We start from the raw sequence: 26,253 nt of genomic DNA on the forward strand, positions 1-26,253 counted from the left end.
ATTGTTTGAATATTTACACGGGAAATTGACTCAGTAGTGTACTATAGGATCTATCACAGTTAAAGCCTCTACACAACTGTTAGAGGATCACACGTAGCCATTACTGCAACATGTGCTTCAGTTCCTGTGATGTACAATATTCAGTTTGCTGGGACACACATTGCAGTTTCATATGAACAGGCTAATAAACAGCAATTTAATTCAAAGTTATAAGTAAAACTGATAATATTGATGAACATGATTTGTACATTTTCTGTGTAATTTTATAGCTGTATGCAGACAACAACAAAAAAACCTCGGCATTCAGGGTGTTAAAAATGTAACGGCATGTTCTAATCGTGTGCTTTTGAATAACATTTAGTCTTAAAGCTAAACTATTCTTTTTTCAGATGCACGCTGCCGCTGGGAAAGATGAGGAAGTGCAAGTCTAGAGTGAAACGTTTCTAAGCAACGTATTATACTGGAATAAATGGTTCAGTGTAAACAAAAGAAGAATCTCTGTTATTTGTTACCAGGGCTCAAAGTAGACAGTTTCAAAAAATGCAAACCACACATTCATAATTGCTGAAATGAGTTTTCGAACTGTTGATCACTTTACCTTTTTTCAGCATTCGTAATTTAAATCTAACAAAAACAACGGAAACTATGACTTTTAGCCCTGGATATTGTTATGATCATGGTGACAACAACCCAGAAACCTAATACAAATATTTATCCTCAGACTACTGTACGTTCTGAGTACGTATATACCCAAAACAACTATAAATAACGTTGTTACAACGTTATGTTTATGACGTCACGAGGACGTTATTTTTGGGTCGTATGAACGTAGAAAATAACGTTGTGACAACGTTATGTTTATAACGTCGCGGGGACGTTATTTTTGGGTCGTATGAACGTAGAAAATAACGTTGTGAGGACGTGTTTTCGACTCCACAAAAAAGACGTAAGTGGGACGTTATATGCTGACGTTCTGGGGACGTAAACGTAACGTTGAGACAACGTCCTCAAAACGTACTTTTGTTAGCTGGGATATCTATTTATGGCATGTTGTTTTTTAACATTAAATAGTCACTGACTGCTTAATGTTGCTGTGATCTATATTCCAGCAGCACTATGACAATATGTAACAAGAAGACAAAGTCAACAGTATCCTCACAATGGAACAAATACTCGCCATGAGTATGTCAACAAGTTATGAGTATGTGAAATGTATGGTTGATGTACGTCAGTAATGTTGATAGATAGTGGTACTGATGATTTATGTCATTAAGTTTTGGATACCCAAAAAGTTACTGAGGAAGGGAGCACTGAAGTATTTTCTCCAGAAAAGAGCACAACACCAATTTCAAAGTCAAACCTGTTGCTATGGAACTGCAAAAGAATTTTATTCAGAAATCTAAAACTACCAAAAGGCACGAGTTGACCACAGACCTATCCATTAGCAAAGTTTGGTGAAAAAACATTGAACGATGTTAATGTTCCGTCCAGAAAAGAGCATCATCACCAATTTCAAAGTCAACCTTGTTGCTAAGGAATATTTTGGTATTCTATTCAGACATCCCGAACTGTCAAAAGACATAAGTTCACCTGTCTATGTGCAAAGTTTGATGAACAAACATCAAATAGGTTTATCATCTAGTTTGGAAAAGACAAATTTGCATGGACAAAGGATAATTACTGAGTCTAACTGATAAATACCATTTGTCAGTGCCAACCCAAGCCATCAGGCCATTCTGACAGAGTGTTGGAAATAGATCCCAAGTGCTATGACAAGCATGATGTACTGGGGACCAGCCTGTCCTGACCTGGAATCCACTCTCAGTTATGGGAAATGACACCTTGTGATGAAATGATGGACCTGTTTCCTAACATGGGTACAGAATTAACCACACCTATAGCATCTGCTCAGTATATTCTTAAAATCACATACTTTTATGAGTTCCCTTATTTTCCCTTTATTTTCATGAGTATATATAATGAACAAGCTAAAAGTGCATTAACCTACACAGCAAACTGATAATCAATCCCAAATATGCTTAAATATCATTACGTGATCTGTAAAGAGAACTGGGGAGATACAGCATGACTAAACCAAACATGACTGTCTTGTTTCTTGACTTCCAGGTGTATCTAAGTCTAATCTAGCATACATTTAGCTTGTATTCCAGCCACTTAACACAACATCAAGTTGAAAAACCAGGATACAACCAGGAATCTCAAATTCTATTACAAACATAGGAGAAGACAAGTATGCTACTCTTATTTGAAAAGAAACTATTATGAATGCAATCCTGCTGTTTCGACTGAGTATGGGGACAAGTCGATGTCAGTTGTCAGAAATACTTCCAGAAAAGTCGGTTATTGTACAGCGGATGTACTTACTGAAGTTAACAGTGATGAGTCAGAGGACATTCCATTATCAGTGATCAGAAGGAAACAGCTGTTCTTGGTTTTTATTTTGGTCAGCTCACCTGAATACACCCGATGCTGCATGGTGTGGCACATGGTTTTGCAAATCTCATGAATAGTTCAACATTGATAAAACATTTCATTGCTGACAAATAAAGTTGTAAAGTTGTCCACAGAAATCAAGCAGGGCAGGGATAAATCTACCCCCGCGTCCCGCGTCCCTGACGCAATAAATTCTGGCAGGACATGTGCGTCCTCAAGGACGCAAGATTTTGATGGAAACCTAATGATAAATTTTGTGGAGAGGCATTATCGCCGTTATGCACGAAGTGTCCCCGCGAAGTATAGATGACAAAATATTCGTACTCCTGGATATTCCGTGTCTAAAAATAATAATATTCTTCCACACGCGACCGCTGATTGGCGGACAATAAGTAAGCAGCCAATCAGACACAAGCTTGTATACTACCATGGCTACTGTGCTCTACATCGCTAACATGTTCGAGTGAATTTTCGATAAAATAATTGAATTTATGAATTGACAACTTCTTCATTTGGTGTCAGTTACTTCCATTCTCAAATAGACGTCCGCTAATAACTACACAGTAATTTTAAAACGATCGCTGCTTTCATTCGCATGATATTCTGTTCATTCCCCTGTTTTCAAAAATAGGTCACACCAAGTGTGTCGGACATACTCCAGGAAAGTTTGTGTTTAAAAATAACAATTTCTTTGAAACGCGATAGCTGATTGGCGGAATATAAATAAGCAGCCAATCGGAAGCAAGCTTGCAGGAAACCTACGTTAAGAACTGTCATGTAGCAGTCGACATGCCACCCAAAAAGCTACAGAAGCTGTCAAGTTCACAAAAAACATTGACTTCTTTGTTTGGGCAAAGTGAAACGAACAAAGATACAATTCAATCACCTGAATGTTCTCCCCAGGAAGCGGTGGATACAGTTACCAAAAGCAGGAAATTTCAGTCAAGCTGGTTGACTACTCATCGTTCATGGCTTACGTAGGACAGGGAAGGGGATTTCATGTTTTGCACACTTTGGACTAAGAATGGTAAACGAAATGGCATGACACAAGATGCAAAATGTAGAAATTTCCAAAATACAACTTTGATCAGACACATAAACCACAATGACCATAAACTGTCCATTCAGGCTCCCAAACTCAGAGATGATTTGCAAGTTGCAACTTCACACATACATGAGAAACAGGACAGAGCAGCTGTGGCTCTAATGAAGTCAGTTCACTGGTTAGCATCAGAAAATATTCCACTGACAAAATTTAAGAGTTTTGTTGAATTTTTACATGAATTCGAAACCAAAGACATTCAAATGCTCAAGGAGGGTAAAATACATTATGATTCTCCAACTACTGCCACTGATCTCTTAACATCTATGTCTGATGTCATTGAGGATGACTTACAAATTAAAATGGAAAAGTCCCCATTTGTTACGGCCTTGGCAGACGAGAGTACTGACATCAGCAATCACAAACGCCTTGTCATTTACTGCCAAATAATACTTGATATGGTGCCGAGCACTCATTTTGTCACCAACATTGAGTGCACAGATACGACAGGGAAAGGAATTGCAAGAGAAATTCTAGATCAATTGAAGAAACGTGGTATCCCCCCAGAGAAGATCATGAGTCTGGGATCAGATGGTGCATCTGCGATGACAGGGAAGTACAATGGTAATTGAATATTTTCAATGACATTCCATATATACATGTATGAAGTGAAATATCAGTATAATTAAGAAAACATTTATCACAGATGAGAGTGAAATATAACTGAACAAATATTTTGTTTATACTAATTATAATACACATTATCTGATCAGGAAATTTTATTAATGATTTTCAATAATTTCATAGTCACAGCATAAACAATTAAAAATATTTAATAGAATAGGTAGTAGCAAAGAGACGTAGACTTGCTAAATATTTCATGTTTCAAGTTTGAACTGAAAGACATTAATAGTATTCTTCTTTATTAATTTTAGGTGCAGCTGCCATCATAAAACAACAAAATCCACACTGTGTCAACATACACTGTATAGCTCACAAACTTGCCCTTTGTACATCTCAGGCTGCATCCAGCATTCAGCATTTGAAGGATCATCAGCAAGTTTTGACAGATCTGTTTTATTACTTTCGTGCCAGCAGTAAGTGAGCATCCAGAATACATGAAATTCAGAAAATACTTGAAGACCCAAAACTGACATATAAAGAGATTCACTCTGTCAGATGGCTGTCTTATTTTGAGGCATTGAGCTGTGTGTATTTAACTCTGGACAGTCTGCTTACTTACCTGTCAGAATTTGGCACAACCAGTGATCATATTGCTAATGGATTGAAAAGGAAGGTGAGTCTTACGTTTTTAACTAACATTATATTTATTTCTTAAAATCATTAGCAATTATATTTAGTTTATCCTACCTCAACCTTTAATGAGGACAATATTTTGATCTTTCTTGAAATTAATTCTTTGCTTTTTACTCTAATCTTCCCATTTAGGTATTCAGTCAGAAGTTCATTTCCATCACATACATGATGATGGATGCTATGGCCCCAGTCACAGCCCTCTCTCAGTTCTTCCAGAAGGAAAATATTGATGTCGCTTTGGTGAAGGTAAATCTATGTATTTTATTTAAAAAATAATCATTATTCAACTCAATGACTGTGTCATTATGAAAAGCTGAAACAAAATTTCATTTGTCTTTTATTATTAAACTTATATTCAATTTATGCAGGTAAAGCTTGACTTTTGTGTGAAGGAACTCTTGAAAGTAAAGTCAATGGAAACAGGACATCTTAAACAACTATCAGAAGATCTGAAGAATGAAACTTTCAAGGATGATCATCACATTCTCAAGACAACTGGCTTCAATCTTCAGAGCTTAGTTGATACTTTCATAACTGCCTTGGTGGACAACATTTTATCGAGGTAAGTTACAATGCAGCTTCAGTTTCCATATCGTAAATGCCACACAGTAATGATGCAACATAGCGTAATAATTCGCTGTCTGGGCTGCATGTAGAGGGGGTGAGGACCCTGAGCTGATGGTGAGCCTTACCAGGATGACTGTGCCAGGATCACCCAAGCCCTCTTTAATCTGTAAAACAATAATGACTACACTCGAACCCTCTCTGCTGCATTTCTATCTTCATCTGTAAAACATAATAACACTTAAATCAGCACTGAACATATGCTGAACCTGTTTTTTTTATTACAAACAAAACAATGAACTTGCACACAGATAATGAATTGTTCTTTCAGATTTCCTTCTGATGATCTGCTGACATCATTTGGTATCCTCTCCATGAGACCAATCAGCTTCTTGAATGAACAGCAGCTGGATGACTATGGGCAAAATGAAATAGATAAACTCTGTCAGCACTATGGTGAAGACCAAACAATGACATGGAAGGAGGATGGTAAAACCCTGCACAAAACAACACCACCCATCATCAACAGTGAGCAAACTATCAAAGAATGGGCTCTGTTAAAGAAGGTTGTCCTTGCACAGCATTACCCTAGAGACTCTTCCTGTGAATTGTGGCAACTGATTCACACCTACCATGCTCAGGAATTCCCCAACATGATTAAACTTGGTCAGTTGGCTCTCACACTGGCTGTGCACACAGCAGGGTGTGAAAGAGGGTTTTCTGCACAAAATCAAACCCTAACTGCATCAAGAAATAGAATGACTGTCCAGAAACAAGACAGCTTGATGAGAGTGAAACTGGGTCCATCAAGAAAAGCTTTTAAGTTTGAAGCTAGTCTGAACAAATGGAAAACTGAGAAAGAAAGACGACTCTATGAACTCAAACAATACAAGTAGCTTTGATTCTGTTACTGGCAAGTGGTATTGTTCAGTGCTTCTGGTAACCCTTGCATGAAACTGCTCCTCTCCCTGCCTGATGATGTTGTTCCATTCATTGATTCTGTTCTGGAACATGTCTTCCAATAGTTTGTTCACAAATGTTATTGCTTGTTTTTACATCGAAGTAAGATGTCATCTACCATTTTACCTATTTTTTTGCATAAGGTACATGTTGCAGGTTCCGACTGATAAGGTACTAACAGCTCTGTTTATGTGAAACAAGCAACTCACCTGTGTAACCTATATACAGTAAATAGAAACCAGTTTGAATAATAGTTGTGGCATTCATTTTTGTAAGGGGTTCACTAGCTCTGAGGGACTCATCTATTTCAGACAGGACTCATATATATTCAGCTCTGCGAGTCCCAGGACTCAGGCAGCTGAATTTGTAGATTTATCACTGCAGGGGTTAGAAATTTCTAATTAGAACCCAATTCCATTATAGGGAAGACATTCAAAATAAATGTTTGGTTGACATTCACACTTTTGGTGAATCTGCAGTTAGGGGATTATACCTTGCTCTTACTTTAAGCCTATTGTTGTGTCTGTTTTGGTGTATTAAATGTCTGACATGAATATATTGACTTCTTATTTATTTCATAATAAAAAGTGCCTCAGACTTGTGAAATGTTGGGAGTGAACTGAAAAAGGCAGCAAACATTCCTACTATACTGACTCTCCGAGAACTCGACTGACTTCAAGAACTCAACTGACTCCTAGAACTCGACTGACTTCAAGAACTCAACTGACTCCTAGAACTCAACTGACTACCAACAACCCACTGCTACACACCAAGACAGAACTGTTACTGAATGCCTGCTTAGCGAGACATTTTCCCATCATGAAAATCGTGACAGAATAAGCTGAGTGGATTCTGATGATGAAGACAAGCAGAACTGGATCAAATGTGTGGCATCAGCCACATCCTCCTTTGCTTATGCAAATAAGGCCCTGGAGGAATAATTCCTGGACACTTAGCTGTGAAGACATTTGATCCTATGGCTGATTTCAAAGAGGCAGTTTCTCGAAAACAAGCGCTGAAGTAAAATATCTTACATTAACTTTAAATCCTAAAGATACTAATAACAAACAGCGTAAAAAATGTGTCATCATACCGTATGAAAGCAGCATGAATAAATATTGACACTGAAACTCATTTGTATGCATACACCACATACTGTATCTGCTACTCGTGACAAAGTGAAACCCTGCATGTAAAATTATTTTTGTACATACTTGATTTTTTAGAAAAGCAAAACCATGTGTAACTAAATTCTGGTACATATTGGGTACCAGGCTCTGGTAAGTAGGTTTGTCATGAAAATATCAATAGCTTAAAATTGTCACACAGATATCATTACATTTATTATTCCTGCAATATTTCGCACAAGTTTTTTTAACAGTAGAAAACAGGTGAAATTATTTCTGATAACAGAGTCATAACACCAAGACTGAACACCAATGAAATAAACATTATCATGATTTCGTACAATTAAAATACTTTACCTCATCATCATATCCTGACAAAAAGAATTAAAAATACTTTCTCCGAGTTTTAGATAAATGCCACTGCACCAGTGATGCATAGTAACAAAAAAAACATAACAAACCATGCCTTGACCTGGTGTGTCCAGTTGGCAAACCATTAAAATATAATAACAATCATACATACACATACCCAGCCAAACTTGCCAAGATTTTCAGTTTCCAATGCGATGCCTAGATCAATGCACGCATCCGGAGCTTATAATACATGACTTATTTGGGTCATGATGTGTGTCTATACACCCCTTCATAAGCAGTGATTTTCTACACTGATGGCCGGTAACTGAATCTTAAAGTAGTCATCATACCAACATGTCGGCGATGCTGTAGAGCGACAGTCACAAATAGTTTTGTTTTTCCAAGTATAAAGATAGAGGTGATAGAGAAGATTTGGGAACCATTACAGGGTCAAATAATGGCTGTTGTAATGCAAAATGACACACAAACATTGAATGTCAATGACACGACAACCACAGCAGTGGTATGGCAATTCATCAATATTACACTGCTGCATATCCTGACATAGTATGTCAACTGGGCCACCATACTTTAATGTTCTACTCTGAACATCACTGAATCTCGATATCTTTCAAGAGTAGTTATTCTGTTCTGTGACTGCAGTGACAGTATCCAACAAGAAGCAGATATTAACGATGTTTCTCATCCTTTTATATCAGCATTATGTTTTATATATTTTGTATTTATTTTTGAAAGTGTCTAATGTGACATTTTTAAAAAATGTCCAATATTTAAACAAAATGGCAAGTTTTCAATTTTAAGGACAGCCTAAATGCATACAGATCTATCAATCACAGAAAACTATCGCACAAGATGTAACAAACTTGACACTATACTCTGACCTAGTCACCTAGTACAAGCAAAGTAGGTAACTGTTTTCTACTAATTTAAAATTAAAACAGACTTTCAATGAGATATAAAGTTTCAACATAATAACTTTTATTGCCATCCCATTAAGTTAACAGTTTTTGAATTAATGGTTAATACAACTGAACAGCTGTAATTTGAATGACAAAATCGTTATTATTATTTTATTATTTCTGATGACCCACCTACAATGACAAATGTCCCACAAGATGCATTACTCATACAATGTTCTACATACTGACTGACCGACCATTCACAAGACTGGAAGCATATATGTTCCAGGCAATTCACCTAACAGCAACAATTCAGGTAAAACGTTGCTTCTGCACATGATGTGTTTACCTGCTGCCTACTAGATTCCAATGTGTCAATGGGCCAAATCTTGATTCTATACTTCGCACAGTTGAGTGGATGGAAGTTCTGTTATAGAATAGCACACAAACATGCTGACTACTGTTTGGCCTATCGTATAATACTTGCACCAATGTCCCTTCTCATAGGAATCAAACACAGAGGCTCTGAAGTTCTTATAAGGTTTTTGCAAGAAGGATGGTATTTATTCAGAGATGAAACAGTAGTTTCAAGGATCAAAATTTGTAGTCTGACCACAAAATTAGCACTCAATTAAATACCTCAATCCATGATGGATTCTGGGAAAGATAATATAACATTAATCAAGAATGAAACTTAATTTCACATACCTCCGACAGCAGATTTCCAAATTTTAAGCAATATATTCTACTTCTGGTCTCTTTTTGACAAAAATATATGTAATTAACGAAAATATGTTATTGCCTATATATCAGAATTTTTATAAACTGTCTTTAAATTTAATTGAATATCCAGTGCAATCCTTTTGGTGCAGTTTGAGGCTAAAACTAGTTGGCATCTCTCAGGTTGGCATCTCTGTTTATTACTTCATGTAGTTTGGTCAAAATAAACTAAAAAACTAGCAAAATTTAAGGGCATCCTTTCTATAATCATACAAAAACTTCATGACAAATAGAAGAAGCATGCACCCTACAACTCTGACTATGACATGAGCTGCTAAGCACATGTCTGTAGATCTCTAACTGTAATGATACATGGTATTCTGGTGAGGATAGCGTTTGGAACAGCTATAGCAATTTAGGAGTCATCAGGACTCCATGGTGTCATGAGATGAAGTCATGGACATGTTTGAGGGAGTCAACTTGAGTCTGGAACATTAATCAAGACAGCAACTGTGATAGTTTAATAATGACAAAAACAAGGTAAGGCAGGTCAGGTATTTAATCAGCACTGAGCAGTTAACTGAATCACAAAACAAAGCAGTTTTAAAGCACAGCAGATTTTAAGTTTAGAGTAACTGAACTAAGGGCCCAGAAGCATTGTGTCAACAATGACGCAAGCCTCTAAATTCACTGTGTATTTGAAATAATTTGTGTGTCAAATACACAGGTTTCTGCATCAGGGTAAACACTAGGGTATTCATTCACAACAGAAACACATGGAAATTCAAATCAAGCATTCAGTATAAACAGACCTAAATGGGAATATATCTTGCAAACCCAAACTGAGAAGGTCAACAACACTGGTGCATTGTATTTAGCCTTGAATGTTGTAATAATGATGGAGCTTCTGGAACATGGAACCCAACATAAAGGAAAGGTTGACATCTCAAAAGTGATGTTGTTTAGCAGCATTTGAAAGTTGTTATAGATGACCAAGATCTTTCATGGATAAATCTACTTTTAATTCTTAAACACACAATGTTTTGGGGTCATTTCCGATCCCTTCAACAGTTAAAATGACCCCAAAACATTGTGTGTCTAAGAATTGAAAAAATATTTATCCATAAAAAATCTTGGTCAACACATCAGATGAGGGGGTCTGAAATGACCCCAAAATGTTGTGTGTCAAAGAATTAGAAGATTTATCCATAAAAGATCTTGGTCAAAAGTGGACTCAAACATCATTCATCTTGTCATATAGTTATGTGAGATCTCTTGGAATATTTAGGCAGATAACTCTATACAAAACAGATCAGTAAGCAGGGACTGACTTGGGCCACAATATCGCGATTTTCTAGCATCAATGCCTACAAAATCGCACTAAAATTTATCTGCAGCAATTTAAAATCGCATCTGTTTAAATCTATTTTACTGAGAAGGGATTTGTCATTATTTTGTTCTGTCAAACATATTCCCATTGCTTTGTAGTTATTTTAAATCTCTGAAACATAACTTCCTGTGTGGAACTTTGAACATAGTTAGACAGGGCTGTACGAAACAAGCTGCGCTGCAGGGGGTATGATAAACTCTGAACCTCACAGTATTGTGTTGTTTATGCACTGTGTGGTGTTGTACAGAGTTCACAATCGGACGCCTACCAACAAGCGTCTGCTAACAAGACCATCTCATTCGATACTGAAGTTTTTAAAGACTACAAATGAAAATGAAGAAACAGCTGAAATCGCTGACCTTGATGCAAATCAGAAAACAGACACCAATGGTGATGTTAGTAGATCTACAGAGTTTTAATTTATTGCAATTCATGATCGGTTGTTTTGAAGTTGCTTAAATACACAACAATGTCCTATTTATCATTTATTCCTGTTCTTTCAAGCGATCACAAACAGTTAAATCTCATAAGATATCCCATGTTTTTGGTCCCTTGTAAGATTTTATCTCATATCTTTTCTCAGCCAGGTCTATCCCTGAGTAAGTACCTTTCATCTTTCAATGTCTTGCATATGTGATGAATTAGTGTAATGGAATAAAAAAGTTATTGTCAAAGCCATTTTTTCATAGAACATAAACTCCGGAACTGAAGCCTTTGTTGAACACAACACATTCATACTAGGCACATACTTAGAGCAATATAAAGACATGGAAATTACAAGTACAAATGTATAAGGATTTGTGTCTGCAGAAATTTTTAACTAACATTTAAAAAACATTTAGTTTTTTACATGTACTGATAGTGCCTTTCAGATAATATATCAGGTTCAGTTCAAGCCACAAGATCTGTTGATAAAATGGCTATTAAATTTGGGGGAATGAGGAAGTGAGCTAATGTGCTGCTAGGATTGCCCTGATGCAGAAATCTGGAGTTGAAAATACTCCAGTTAATTTTGCTGTTAGATCAATTTGACTACATAGCAAGTCAACCTATTCTAATGACAAGTGACAACGGCAGGGATATGACAATAGAATGCAGGTTGATGTAGGTAAAATCAAACTTAGAGTGAATTCATACACACAAGTCACACACTCACATGGGTATGATTAATCATTTATTGCTTCTAAATAAGAAAACAACTAAAACCTAAACAAGAAAATATCATTTTTCTCTATGTGACCTCTTGTTACATGCAAACATATTCCCTGCAGTTAGGAATACTATATTCAGGAGCAAAGGACAGTGACGTTGTGCAGGTACATAATAGCCACATATGCAAAGAAATTATACACAGCTGGCCAGGTTCATCAACCCCAGTGTCTTTGGTAAGTACAGTAACGTTTGTTCAGATTAGTATGGTATTTCCCCAGGTTATTGCTTCGGTGTCTTGCTGTGGTATGTAGGGTAATAAAGATGCGGTCTACATCATTGCTGAAAGCAATGTTTCTTCCTGTAGACAGACTGACTGACTGAGTTTGGGTTGTAATATTTTGTCTACAAAATATCTAATTATGCCGAGGTGTTTTATTTTGTAGGTTTTGTTGCTACCTTATTTTCAAGTTACTATCAGAGGTCAGCTCCCTTGGGGGGGGGGGGGGGGGGGGGGGGGAAAGGAAGGAGGAGGAGAGAGGGAGGGAGGAGGAGGGAGAGAGAGAGGAAAGAGGGGGGGGGAAGGGGTGTATATAAGCCTTGCCTCGGTCTGGCGCACTCACTTTTCAAAATTGTTTTTTCATGCTTCCTTTATGCATGATGTAAGCATATATTATGTAAGTTGCAACATTATTACGAGGGTTGGCTGAAAAGTTCTAAGCCTCACTGTGAAAAAAAGTTACAAAGTCCACATTTGTAATTTATTTTTCTACATAGTCCCCTTCCAAGTTCACACACTTTTGCCAGCGATGCTGCAAGGCCCGAATCCCGGTCAGGAAGAAATCTTCTTCAGCTACCCTAAAAAAATCAGTCACAGCGGAAATGACATCATCATTACTTGCAAAATGGCGACCGGTGAGTTCCTTTTTCATTTTGGGGAACAGGTGGAAGTCAGAAGGAGCCAAATCAGGTGAATAAGGAGGATGGTCAATGAGATCAAAGCCACAATCGCGGATTGTTGACATGGCCACCACCGATTTGTGAACAGGCGCATTGTCTTGGTGGAAGAGGACACCTTTAGCGATCATCCCTTGTCGTTTGGCTTTGATTGTTTCTCGCAACTGGTTCAGTAGATCAGCATAGTATCTGCCGTTGATAGTTTGACCTTTTTCAAGATAATCAATGAGCAGAATACCCCTGGAATCCCAAAAGACTGATGCCATCACCTTTCCAGCTGAAGGAACAGACTTGGCTTTCTTCGGAGCTGGTGAATCAGGATGCTTCCACTGTTTTGACTGTAGTTTTGTTTCTGGTTGAAAGTGATGTATCCAGGTCTCATCCATGGTTACAAATCATGCCACAAAATCATCGGGATCTGCTTCAAAACGACGCAAATTGTCAAGGGACGTCTGGAACCTGACACGTTTCTGTTCTGCTGTCAAGAGCTTTGGCACCCATCTTGCAGAAACTTTAGTCATTCCTAATTCGTTGGTGATAATATGCTAAACCCTCTCATGAGAGATGCCCACTACACTAGCAATATGTCGAGCAGTCAATCGTCGATCATCCATCAACATATCGAGCACTCGCGTGATGTTTTCTGGAGTGGTTGCTGTTGAAGGCCTTCCTGAGCGTGGGTCATCATCAAGGCTTTGTCTGCCACGCTTAAATTCTGCAGCCCACTTCTTTACTGTGGAAAATGAAGGGGCATCATCCCCTAGAGTGGAGACCATGTCAGCATGTATCTGTGTTGGGGACATCCCTTTCTTTTGCAAGTACTTGATGACTGCCCTGTATTCAGTTTTGTCCATTTCTAATGATTTCAGAGGGTAGGTTTACCAAAAGAGCTGTAGTTGAGATAAAACTATTAGTACGTTTGTAGTTCTTGTGTCTATGATTCACTAAATGATTGTCCTCATTGGTGGCAAACACCTGTCTCTACCTGGTGGGGAAAAACCACTCAGACTGAGAACTTTTCAGCCAACCCTCATATATATCGTTTATGACCACACCCCTTCAAGCTCACAGTCTCCTTTTTCTTGTATATACTTCTCATTTCTTGGAAGAAGGGGTGTGGTCTCTATTCATTTCTTCTGGCAATAAACCCTTAAACTTTTCATTTGTATTTTCTCTTACAACGAGGTTATAACTTATGACTTATAACATCACAGCTGGGAACACCAGAAAATGGCCTCACACATTGTACTCATGCAGTGATTCGAACCTGGATCTTCAGCATGAGCCAACACTTTAAGCACTAGACTACCCCAGTGCCCTCTCTTCCGGTAGACACACTCTGCTGTTGATACTGAGTTATACATAGATGGTACATACATGGGGCAGAGTACATCACAGACAATACATACATGGCTGCAGTGTATGTACATACACGATACAATCAGGATATATATGCTGCAGATACAAATGTCTGGACCAGACAGCTCAGTGACTGTTGATATCTATCCATACCATCTAGGTACCAAGACATTAGCGCTGCAACGATTCGGTTATCTTCGATTTTTAAGAACCATTATCACTATTTCCGTTTGATATTTTGAATACACATTTACATCAGTTCAGTGCAGCCAGAATGTAAATTGGACTTAATCCAAGCAGACATTGCTTAGTTGATGATAGATTTTACACTAACAAAGTTGATTCTGAGAGTTAAATGACATTTGTTGTATTTACTTGTATGAGGAATCAAATCAAACGTGACCAGGTAAAGGTCCAATAACAGATGTGCGTTAAAGAGATGAAATGCTGGGGCAAGCAGTTGTTCCCTTCCAGAGGAGAACAGGTGGGAATTTTGAGTTCTAGGGTGACAATGCTCATCCATATACTGTTTGTATATGCAGGGATTTTCTGGTGCAAAAACACTATCATAGTTTAACCTTAGCCATTGAAAAGTGTAAACCCCATTGAACATCTTTGTGACGTTTTTGGATAGTGTGTCAGATCCCATAATGTTCAGTCACAGGCAAGTGACGCCATGTTCCAAGCTCTAAAAGAGTTGTGGCAGACTATTCCTTGGGCTGTAATCTGGTAGGTGATCCAAAATCGAACCTCAGTGTAAGAAGTGATCCACAGGCATGGATGACACGATTGTAGTGTGCATGACCTTTCACAATGCTCTCACAAAGTTCACTGTCAATAAAACATTTTTTCCCGACATAAACGTGTCCCCTTATTCATTTCCCCCAATTCTGATGGTAACAAATATACCCATTTATATCACAAAGGAGTCCTCGTCAGTTGGGAACCTGGGGAATCTAAACTTGCTTCATTTAGGGCTTCAGCAAAGCAGGGAGGGCTAGACAGTAGGGAAAATAGAATGGTTCATGGACTGTAAGACAGACTATGAAACCTGTAGTACCACCAGATCCCCCCAAAACAGCGTCTAAATCTTTCAAGATAGATCAAAGCAAATACCCCACTAGAGGGAAACAAAACTGCAGTAGTTCAGACATAATGCTTCTCATGACAATAAACTGCGTGTGTTGACGTTTGTGCTCAAACCATAAACATATCTGACATCTGTGTGAGATTCCGCTTCATGTAGGAGGAAGCATCAGTACTATAGCTGCACCCAGCATGATGGGTTGTTTTAGGTCCATGAACACAACAGATATACACCAACAGTGGAATAGGTTACATATGACTGATCCCCACTGGAAACATGTCAGTCAAATTCAGGTCCACAAAATGTTTACAGCACTAGGAGTGAGTGAGTGAGTTGGGTTTTATGCTACTTGTAGCACTATTCCAGCAATATCAGTGTGGAATCATTCAGAAAATGGGCTTCACACATTGTACCAATGTTAGAAATCAAACCTGGGCCTTCAGCATGAATGCCTTCACAATGAGGCAACCCCATTGCCCCATAGCTATGGTATTTGTAAACATATAGTTATGACAGGTCGTAACATTATGTACACTTGAATTGTGATCCAGATTCATTCTTCATCATGTCATTTATCAGATACAATGGTGACACATCGGGGCCCAGTTGTGTAATGTGCTATAATTCACTATGCAGAGTTGTGTCCCTTGGGCCAATAATTGTTGGTTCAAATCCCAGTTCACCTGGACGATGTCTCAAGGTTTGTCAGAACCATACCCGTTCTTGGTGGTTTCACCAAAGTGTTTAATGTGAGTCAATCTTATCAATGAAGGTCAGAATTTTAACTGATCTTCAGTAACCCATACATGTCGTAAGAGGCGGCTAACGGGTAGTCAGGGTCACTGACATGGCTGACACGTCATCGGTTCCCAGTTGCGCAGATCGATGCTCATGATGTTGATTCCTGGATTGTCTGGTCCAGACTCAAGTATTTACAGACCGCTGCCATATAGCAGGAGTATAACTTGGTGCGGTGTAAAACTAAACTCACTGACTCAGTCACATCTGGCTTTCTTCCCACTTTCGGATCACATGGACAATGTTACAGGAACACTGTTTGAAAAGGCCTTACACCAAATTAACTGAGTAATATGTATACAGTCTTTTCGCTTCATCAATTTACATTACATAATATCCATAAACAATGTACGACAATAGTCTGGCAAAATGTCAAAGGAATTACGTGGATATACATTCCTCCAACTTGGTTATCTCAAACACTGTAGACACCTGTTTTTTTCTGCTTTGAAAATAGAACATTTCAAGGTGAATTCTTTATTTTTGGGCCAACACAAGTATAGGGAAATGCTATAGGTGTACAGGCTGGTAGCTGAGATGATAGTGAATGGAGATATCTTGATGGGGTTATTTCTGAGGTAAACACCATGATTACCAAAGCTGACAAAACAAACTGCAAGGAATCTGGAACAATTGTTGGTCTGGCAAGGGACTAATGATCACATGTTTCCTGCCCCATTGTATCTGGGTAACAACAGGTCTACATCTGCACCTGCAATTTCTCAAAAAGCATTCATTACATGCCTGACCCCCTCAAATACCACAATGTGTATATCTGTTATTTTTCATTCTGTATGTGTGCTGTAACCCCTCAGTATTATGTGTGTATCTGAAATCCCTAACTGACATAGGTGAATGAAATTCAAATACAATCCCTGAAACTACTCAAATGTATTTGTACATTCCTTGTTATTATGACAATCTTGAGACATACATTTCAAACAGGATGTCACACAGAGTTATACCTGTATTACTGGAATCTCTCATTACTTTGAGTATATGCACGGTGACTAGTCCCATCTCACAGTCCCTGAACCACTTTATTTTATCTTCTGCCTGCCCTCTCTGAGATGGTAAAACCCTAAACGACGCAAGTCTAGTTTTCCTCAGGTTCTGAATCTCCCCTATTACTGGGTCTCCTTTCCCATTTTAAACAAACTGTTTAAAGTGAATTTAGTTCTACACCACAATCAGCAATATTCCAGATATACAGCTGTGGTTTCTAAATATACTGAGTCTGTACCAGACAATCCGATGACACAATACTGGAATATCACAAGAAGTCATCAAGCCTGACCACCCAGTTCCGTTTGTTGCCTTGTATGACATACTTAGCTTGGGTTACTGAAAGATCAACTCTCTCTCTCTCTCTCACACGCACACACACACTCACATTCTGAGACTAAACGCTTGTCTAGCATGGTGATGTCAGGACTGTTGAGACCACCCAGTTCCGTTTGTTGCCTTGTATGACATACTTAGCTTGGGTTACTGAAAGATCAACTCTCTCTCTCTCTCACACGCACACACACACTCACATTCTGAGACTAAACGCTTGTCTAGCATGGTGATGTCAGGACTGTTGAGACCACCCAGTTCCGTTTGTTGCCTTGTATGACATACTTAGCTTGGGTTACTGAAAGATCAACTCTCTCTCTCTCTCACACGCACACACACACTCACATTCTGAGACTAAACGCTTGTCTAGCATGGTGATGTCAGGACTGTTGAGACCACCCAGTTCCGTTTGTTGCCTTGTATGACATACTTAGCTTGGGTTACTGAAAGATCAACTCTCTCTCTCTCTCACACGCACACACACACTCACATTCTGAGACTAAACGCTTGTCTAGCATGGTGATGTCAGGACTGTTGAGACCACCCAGTTCCGTTTGTTGCCTTGTATGACATACTTAGCTTGGGTTACTGAAAGATCAATTCTCTCTCTCTCTCACACGCACACACACACTCACATTCTGAGACTAAACACTTGTCTAGCATGGTGATGTCAGGACTGTTGAGACCTGCCGCTGATGCAAGTTTGTAAAGTGTTGCTCAAAGGTACATTCACCTGTGTTTCATCTTAATCATGTCAGGCTTTAAAAAAACAAGTGACGTCAAGTGAAAAACTGTAATGAAAGTTTGAGCACACACTGGAACACAATGACACATGATAAGCCTACATGAGAATACTATATCTACAGTTACACACGGTATACTTCACAGCTGACTCTTATGACAACATGATAATGATGATAATATTGTGCTTCAGCTATAAGCCCGAGAAAGGAGACAACTTATTTGCACTGTAAGTCCTGCGGGATGCGTTTAAAAACAGAAACTGATTCTTAAACCCTGCCATGTACACATCCATTTTACTTTCAATAATATATGGCAGAATGTGTGGTATTTACACATCATTGTAAACCAAAAGTTACTGTATTCTGTAATCTGATTGGTTGAAAAACATGATTAAATGGTATTAGATTCCCGGAAACTGAAAGACTATTCACGGCGTATTGACACGTAAACAATTGTTTTGTTGTGTCATCAAGAGTGGTGACGTCATTCAAATCATATTGTGACGTAAAGTTAGAATGACGTCACAAATGAGCAACTCCAGATGCTACCATGAGAACCAGCTGAAACGGCCAGCTGATGACACTTCACTGCTGTGTCCGTATTCGATGTAAACGAGTGCAGACACTAAAACCCCTTTGTTTTACTTTTGTGTTTACAATGTCGATAAACATCATGTGTTGGCCAATTTCCGAGTGTTATTGAGTATTTGAAGCACGGGAATATTTCATTTGAAGCCTCCGGCTGACGCCGTCGGTTCCAAATGCATTCCCGTGCTTCAAATACCCAATAACACCCGGAAATTGGCCAACACATGATGTTTATCTCCTAAATGTTATCTAGCAGCCATCCGAAGTTAGGCACCTTGTCCACATGACTGAACAGCCTGGCTACCCTTTCAGCAAGCTGACAAGGTAAGGATGTCATGTATCGCATGTCTCTACACCCTGCACCATGTAGGAAACCTAGAAATCTACTAGAGCATCTCCAGTATCTAACATAATGACAACACTTTTGTAAACATTAACCTGAAAGAACACACAGATGACTACCCATACATGTTTAGATATTGCATTACCAACTACCTTGTGAACATTAATTACATAAATTATTTGCTAATGTGTCATCCCCAGGAATGCAGTAAGTAAAACCTGTAAACATGAACAGAGGACCACAAAGCTACTTAGTATTCATCTGAAAGGCACACCTGCTGATGTACAATCTTTGTATAAAAATAAGACCATGAAAGAGAAACTAACAAGCCGAAAAATATCCTGAATGAGATTATTATGAATAATCTTGACAAAAATACAAGATCTGTATCCAAATCTGGACTTACCCCAAAACCATGACACCATTAACTAAATCTGAAAACAATCCATCAGGTAATCACAATTACTTTATTGGTTGAATAAATGTGATGTGGGACATTTTCTAGATTTCAAGAAAGGTAATCTGTGATAATTCTCAATAGATTAATTAGAACAAAATATAACTTAGCATTGCATCTCCCATGTAGACAGATGGAGGGTGATGTCCAAATTTAAGACACTCCATTCAAAATGTGTTTAAGTTGAACAAAAATCCCTTGTGTTTCTTCAGCTTCTAATAATTTGTAAATTGAAGCAATTCTTTAAAAAAATCGATCAAAACTTTGGACAGCACCTCTCCTTTATACAAAGAAGGTGGTTCCCAAATTTAATACAACTGTTTCCTGTAACTGGCTTAAAACAAATACCTTCAGATGGACAGAATTCCTTTGAAAAACTACATAAGTAACAAAAGACTCGGAGCTCCATGACTCATTAGCAGAGTGTGTGAGTTTAGTTTTATGCCACTTTTAGCAATATTCCAACAATATCACAGCTGGGGATACCAGAAAAGGGCTTCAGACATTGTTCCCATGTGGGGAATTAAACTGGAGTCTTTAGGGTGATGAGCAAATGCTTTAACCACTAGGCCACCTAACCGTCCCACTCACAAGTAGAAACATACAGTAAATAATGAACAATACCAATAAAGGTAATCATACAGGTAAATTCACCTAAGTCTGGGTAACTTTCACCCTTTATTTGTTTCTACGATGTCCACAGACACCAATCTCCATACAAGTTACTGAAACATCTTCATCTGGACACAATGCCATGGAATTAGTTAAGTCACAGAGTTTTTCAATTATCTGTCGTGATAATCCCTGTATACCATGGAGTGCTCTTTCCAAGACACCTTTATTGGTACCAAGTGATTTGCATACAAAATGAAATACCTGCAGGCATACATTTAGAGGTAACATCCAAATAAAATACAAACTGAGAACAGCAACACTGGATAGCTTAGATTCTCACATATCACCCAAAACAATTCCAACTTTTTGTAAAACAGGGGCATGGTGCCATTGTTGTGGCTGCTTATTTAACATGAAGGCGGCTGCTGCATCACACTGTGCATCTTGTGCAGTTCAGTACTTGGCAACATCCATCAACTCATACCTGTACTAAAATAAACATTTCTTTCTTAAGACGAACAAGATTTTCAACACCTCAGTGAGTCAGAGCGGTTTCATGTCACTTTTGGCAACATTAGAGCAACATCATGGCAGAAGACACTTGAAACGGGCATCACACAATGTATCCATTGGGGGGATTCGAACCAGAGTCTTCAGCATGATAAGTAAATGCTTGAACCACTAGGTTACATCTCCCCTTCAACACATCAACTTGTGCGGGACATTTATCAGATATGGTTGACGAGCCAACATGAAAACTGCATTGATAAAGAAACCTTTACCTTTGAGAACTAAGGCTGATGAGCCAAGATGAAAACTGCATTGATAAAGAAATCCTTTAAGAGTGAGAACAATGGCTGAGTTATCAAATATATTCGTAGTCTTTGATGTCATTTGTGCTGACTCTGCACTTTTCAGGGTTTAGGTTATCATCTGGTTGATTGGCATTTTAGGAGTTGGTGAGTAATAAAAAGTAAGATCACACTTTAAGGATGACAACTTCTTATCATATACAATGTGACGTTTTGACAAAGATTCCTATACCATTGTCACGTAAGAGTGCTTGTACCGAAACCTTGAATCATATATGATGAAGCAGGTGTCAAGCATAAAGTATCTTACTTTCTTTTTCACTAATTCGACTTGTGATAATCTGAGACACTTTACAATATTTGTGATGCCAGTCCCAAATTGACTGCGGCAGCACGAATCATCTGGAATAATTAGAATTTAAAATTAGTAATTTTGTCCAGAAATTATTCATCTGCAGGACTGAATGATCTTAATTATTTCACACAAACTTTTCCTAATTATCTGCAGACCTTCCCGAAACTAGTCAAAACCAAACACTAGGAACAGATAAATAACTGATTCAAACAAGATCATTAAGTTTTCTAAATTATTGACAATACTTTTTACAAAATTTCTAGGATCAATTACTTAACCATAGTTGGCACAAAGTTTGTTTCAAAGCATCATAATTATTCTTCCCAAATCATAATCCAATAGCTGTTTGGAACTTATAGTAAGCTTGATGTATACATTTTGTATATCAATGAAAATCTGAGATGTCAATGAATTATTCTTAACCTCAAAATCTGAGGTGCAAAAATAACTTTTCGGAATCCTGATTCCTTGGCAAATATATCTGCAGTTCAAAGTTACAAATATGGACCTAAGGCAACTCTTATCTTCAAAATAAAGAAAACATTTCAAGGAAACACTTCTAACAACTGTCACACGTGCAAAGGATTAATGATGTCAATTTGAGCCAATGAATGCCTTACATGCCTAACACCAAATGTCTTCAAGTTTAATCTTACCTTAATGAGTTCAATCCAAAAGATGAAGATATTGCCAAAAAGTAGGAAGAGGAGATATCATTGGCTGAACGCCTGTACTCGGCTCCACATGGGCAGGTAAATAAACAGCTGTGCTGAATACAACAGGAGTACCCATGAAGGAACAGTGAGTCAGGACAACACACCACCTACACAGTGTGCTGTTGTTGTTCCATTTACATCGGTAACAGGTGCTTGTAACACTCCACTGTGTAACTGCTGGGCGTCAATGTGGATACTAATAGACATAACATGTGTCTTGTAACAGATCATATCAAGGGAAGAATTATTATTTCCATGTTTGAAATACAGGTTAACAACAATGCGTAACAAATATCTCAGATATCTAACATAAAGACACTTGTCTCTCTGCCTCACATAAAGACACTTGTCTGTCTGCCTCACATTAAGACATTTGTCTGTCCTCTCACATAAAGACACCTGTCTTCCTCACATAAAGACACTAGTCTGTCTTCCACACAGACACCTGTCTGTCTTCCACACATAAAGACACCTGTCTGTCTTCCTCACATAAAGACACCTGTGTCTTCCACACATAAAGACACCTGTCTGTCTTCCACACATAAAGACACCTGTCTGTCTTCCTCACATAGAGAAACTCATCTGTCTTCCTCACGTAGAGACTCTTGGCTGACATCCTTGCACATGTCTACCAACCTCCATAAAGACTCTTGTCTGTCTACCTCACCTACAGACACTTGTCTATCTACCTCACATGAAGACACATGTCTGTCTACCTCACCTACAGACACTTGTCTGGCTACCTCACATGAAGACACATGTCTGTTTACCTCAACTACAGGCACTTGTCTGGCTAATTCACATAAAGACAAATGTCTACCCACATCACAAAAAAACTCTTTTCTGTCTACCTCACAGAGACACTTGTTTGTCTACCTTATACAAAGACACTTGTCTACTTACCTCACATAAAGACATTTGATAACTTATCTCACACAAAGACACTTTCTAACCTACACAACTTAAAGACACTCGTTAACCTGCCTCACATAAAAAGACTAGACTACCTACCTCACATAAAAATCTGTTTCATTCAATAACACAGAGAAAACTTCCTATCTATGACAAATAACTTCCTCGAAGGGGCACAAATAAATGGGTTATGGAGAAATACAGTTCAGGATAACTGTCCTTTGACCTATGAACATGCATCTGTGTGCATGTTTGAAAGAGTGTTAGAGTGTGTCCTTTCTCTGGCAAGACACTGCTCTGTCCAATGAACCATGGAGGCAGTCTGGGCAAGCCAGACACTCTAATGTTGAATCAAGCATGTTATAATCTATCCTTGCACTTTCCCCAGAAAATTTAGGTTAGTTCATTTCAGGAAGTCCTCTCACATTTAGAATAGAAACCTGAATGGATAAGGTGAAACATGTGCACAAAAACAGGCTACCTACATTCAAATATTCCTCAATGGAGAGAGGACGAGTTGTAATGGGGCTTTTTGTAGACACAGCTTGTTATACAATTATACAACATGTTATCTTCACGGATTTATAATGAGAGAGTGAGTGAGTTTAATCTTATGTTGCATTCAGTAATATTATAGCAATATCACTGTGGGGGACACCAGAAATGGGCTTCAGACATTGCACCCATGAGGAATATCAAACCTGGGTTTTCCGCATACGAGGCGAACCCTTTAATCACTGCACTGCTACTGTGTTTTTATCAACATCGCAACAAAAATGTTAAATTCTTAGGTATGTAGCAAAATACTGAAGTCTAATAAGCCCTGTACAATTCTAATAATGTACATGATATTGATGATTGATGATGATGTTGATATGTTTTAACTGATGCCGGCATCAACACATTACTGGTCAACCACTCTTGATACACAACAGCATTCAAATGACTCCTAATCTCCATTTCTCAGTTGGCAATTTAGTAACAACTCAACAATTAATTCCTTGTCACGTGGTGACATAGGTCCCTGATTCGATTCTGAGGATGTTTTGATTTGATACTATAATCCGTTATCAGGAGTGTTGAGTTGAAACTGGGAGTATACCCTAATTAGACACTTACAACTCAATTAACCTTAATTAGTTACACTACAGTTCATTAATTACACTACCGCTACCTTTGATCCATGTCACAGTGTGTGAGTAAACATGTGGAGAAAGTCACAGTTCAGATGGATACTTGGCTGAGACAGGTAGGTGCATATTCACTTTACAAGCAAATATCAAGTTAAAAGGGTAATTTTTCTTGTCAGGACCATGAAATCATATTGAGATATCCGAAATATCAAGACATCCATATCGAGTTAAAAGGGTTCAAATAAAGATAAATAAAGATAAATAATGAAGGATTTTGCAGGAACCGAGAAATTATATCGAGACAAACAAGAAATCACTTATGTGAGTTCGACACAACAGTGTTGGACTGTAACAGTTTTTTTGTGAGGAAAGCGTAAACTCACAAGAACTGAGACTGAACATTGTCTTTATTTGCCTGGCCCCTCAATGCACTTGTGGAGTATTGAATGTTCCAACAAAAGCAAATAGACATAAAAAGGTAAACGAAAATCCTACCTAAGATGAATAATTACATTACGCCACATTTAGAAGGTGGTATGATGAAGAGGAACAGATGTGACATTTCAGCATTGTGCCTAACAATGTTATTAAGCGTATCATTTCCTTGATAACAGTGTCAGGATCAACACCAAAGTCCCATCTACTGCAATATAGAAGTGGTCTGTCCACAAAAACTATGGGTAAAACTATCACATAATACAAAAAAATACAAGTATGCATGGATGAGATACAGGAAATGATCCCTATCTAATAATCTCATACATACAATAAGTGAAAGCAATGTGACCATGAGTTGTCTAAAATTTGAACTGATTGTTAAAACAACCAATTGAAATGGCATGGCTAGATTATATACAGTGAACTACTTTTGAACAAGTCACAAATACCCACTAGGTGTACTTGATGTGTTGTTGAAAACAGTAGCAATCCTTGGGCTAAGGTGATCATAACAGGGCTAAATTTCCATTCCTTAACATAGACTTATCAATGTTGTAGCTCATGTCGGACAATGGCACCAGGGTCAAGAGAAATATGTTCATAATACCTGGTTAGTTAATATACTATTAATAAATATATAGGGGATATTCCATTTTGCAAGCATACCATTAGCAAATGCTAATGCATATGGGAAAATAAATTTCTATCCATACAGATGAAACATTTCTGAAGAAAAGGAATATATTCTTACATTTTCCCTTAATTTGTCGTCATCATCTGTTTCTTCCTTAGCCTCATCATTTGCATTATGCATTTTATCAATCTTGTGAATCCAACATCCGCTACTTTCTTAAATGGTATATTACGATGCTAATATGCAACATTTTGTTCAACATATTTAAAATATAAAAAGTATAAAGATGTTAAATTTTAAAGGAAAACAAGTTCCAATATATTACACAGAACAGGGTTTCAACATAGACTTTCCAACATGAAGCTGACAAGAACAAACTGAAAAATCTTATGTATGTTTCCTAATTAACTAACAATTTTTTAAAGAATTTAACACATGTGACATGATTAAGCATCATAGATCATCATAACACATGCTTTTTAAAAACTATTTTGCCATGTATATACATACTGTAAATCAATAAAATAATGCGAGATACTTACTAATGAGAAAAATGCAGCTGTCTGAAGCACATTACCAAATCTAGCATTATTATATTGTTGTTTGCACTAGATATCATCATTACTAGTACTTGGGTCATGATAACACATTGAACAAAGACAAATGATTGATTCACAAAAATTCCTTTATTGACACAAAAACACTGACATCACATTAAGTCAACAAGTAAACTACATTCCAGAGAAGAAAGATTAAGCACACTAATCATTTAATTGGTATTACTGAACAGAAAAAACAGTTTTTGAACTACTAGTTTACATTGGTGGAACTCACTGGATCATGTCCAGTAGATCTGTCAAGATAGCAATGGATTAGCTGCCACTGTGTCACAAACTGAGATGATCCTCTCTACTGTCAGTTACTAGTACTAACAGTTGAAAGGTCGCATTATTCAATACATTCATAAATTT

At 37.8% G+C, this 26,253-nt stretch overlaps 1 protein-coding gene across 1 annotated transcript in view; it reads right to left on the minus strand.

The window, feature by feature from the left end:
- LOC137258359 (b(0,+)-type amino acid transporter 1-like) overlaps positions 1-22,226 on the minus strand; it is a 115,390-nt gene extending 93,164 nt beyond the window's left edge. The window contains exon 1 of the mRNA XM_067796012.1: positions 22,106-22,226. The gene's annotated coding sequence lies outside the window, so the exon portion shown is untranslated. The remainder of the gene's footprint in view (positions 1-22,105) is intronic.
- Between the last annotated feature and the right edge of the window lie 4,027 nt (positions 22,227-26,253).

Source organism: Haliotis asinina, chromosome 12 (genome assembly GCF_037392515.1).
Source record: "Haliotis asinina isolate JCU_RB_2024 chromosome 12, JCU_Hal_asi_v2, whole genome shotgun sequence".
In the NCBI taxonomy this organism is placed as follows: Eukaryota; Metazoa; Mollusca; class Gastropoda; order Lepetellida; family Haliotidae; genus Haliotis; species Haliotis asinina.